The following is a 1,736-nucleotide window of genomic DNA, read 5'->3' as shown; positions in this document are numbered from 1 at the left end:
TTAATTGTTTCCTCCTTTTTTTTCATTCAGAGAAAAGTCCTTGGCAGTTTTTTTTTTTTGTAAAAAATAAATAAATGGGGAAACATCTCCCTCTTGTGCTTCACTGAGGAACCACCACGTGGAAAAGGCCAACATTTCAAGGCAGTGCAAAGGACAGGGGGAAAGCCTTAGAAGTCAGCCTTATGATAAAGATTTTAAGAAATAATAAACAGCATTTTGTAGGGCTGTGTTTGCCTGTTAAAGGATGCCAGCCTCTTAGTCATCTGCCTGTTATTCATGGCCTTATTCTGACTTGTTCTGCTGTGAAGCACTTACGAAATGACCGGCGGGGATTAAAAGACCTAAGAACTGAACTGGTTTAAATTGAATGGTTTTTATCTGTTTGTCATTTGTTTGTTTGTTTAATGTGCATGCCACACTTCGTCTGTAGATCTCAGGGCTGTGCACAAGATATAAATGCCTATTACTTGCTGTGTTTATATCATACCCTTTCTCCAAGATCTCTCCCCCCCCCTCTCCATTTTATCAAACACAACAAACGGGCAAGGTTGGGTGATGTTGGGAGATGGTAGCTGCTTCAAGTAACCCTCCAAGTTCATAGCTGTGGGGGGCCGGTTTGAACCCAGGTCTCTCTGGTCATGGTTCAAGACCAGAAACCGTAACAGAGGCTTGTTACCACTTTTTCTTCTTCTTACCGCTATACTCATGAGAATAGCCTTGTTGCAGGAAACCACCCCCCATCATTCAGTTTGTACAAACTTCACACACACTCACACTCACACACTACATACACTACACTTCTGTTATAAATTCATAGAAAATCAACCATACATCGGATTTGCACTGTTCCACTTTTATTTTACTCCATGAAGAAAGGACTACAAAATGGGGAAGGTTTGATACAGGGCAGCCATAATCCCTTGAGCATACCAGCACATACACAGGAGCCCTGCCCAGTTGCTATGCCAACCCTGATGGTCCTAGACAGAAGACCATCAAGATCACAAAGAACTTGCATATGGGAGTGGATTCAGCACGGACTGGAACAAAGGACAATAATCAGCTCTTCCCTCTGGGGGCAGGAAACTGCAAACTCCCCTCTGTCACCTGGAAAGTACTCATGGGGAGGGGGAAAGGGGGAACCAGCCAGGTGACAGGACACTCAGGTTACCACCACAAGTCCTCCCTCAACCCCTCCTTTCTGTGATGTATGTATGATGTTTCTGGGGGTGGTCTTTATCTACAGGGTGGCAATTTCAAAAGTCTTTATAAAGCCTTGCACACCATTTTTCTGGGTCCTTCCTCTCTCCTGCAAGTGAGGGGAGCACCCTGTTGCAACAGATCAATAAAGGCCAAGCGTATGGGCTGCTGTTTTGCTCCAAGTTATCCTGGTTGGTGTCTTTGTTTTTGTCCAAGGGAGCCCTCGAATTTTTCCGTTAACAGCCTGACCCTCAGGCATGTAGCAAACCCTCATGCTTGCCTTCATAAATTTAATTTTTAATTTTTGTGTCTCACCGCCTCAAATCCACAAGCATTACAAATGCGAAATGAAACAACCGCCAATTAAAGCCATCAAAACGAAAGCAAATTTAAACTAATCAACTCCTGGGAGGCTTGTCAAATATGGTCTGTTTTGTTATTTCCGTTCTTATCTCATTGCTTTAGAATAGTGGTGGTGGAGTCTACATCCTGTTCTTTTCCAGTCAAGTCATTTATTATTTTTATTTTTTTGCAAG

This window comes from Podarcis erhardii, assembly GCF_964252035.2.
Source record: "Podarcis erhardii genome assembly, chromosome: 4".
Lineage (NCBI taxonomy): Eukaryota > Metazoa > Chordata > Lepidosauria > Squamata > Lacertidae > Podarcis > Podarcis erhardii.
Note: the sequence above shows the minus strand (reverse complement) of the source record.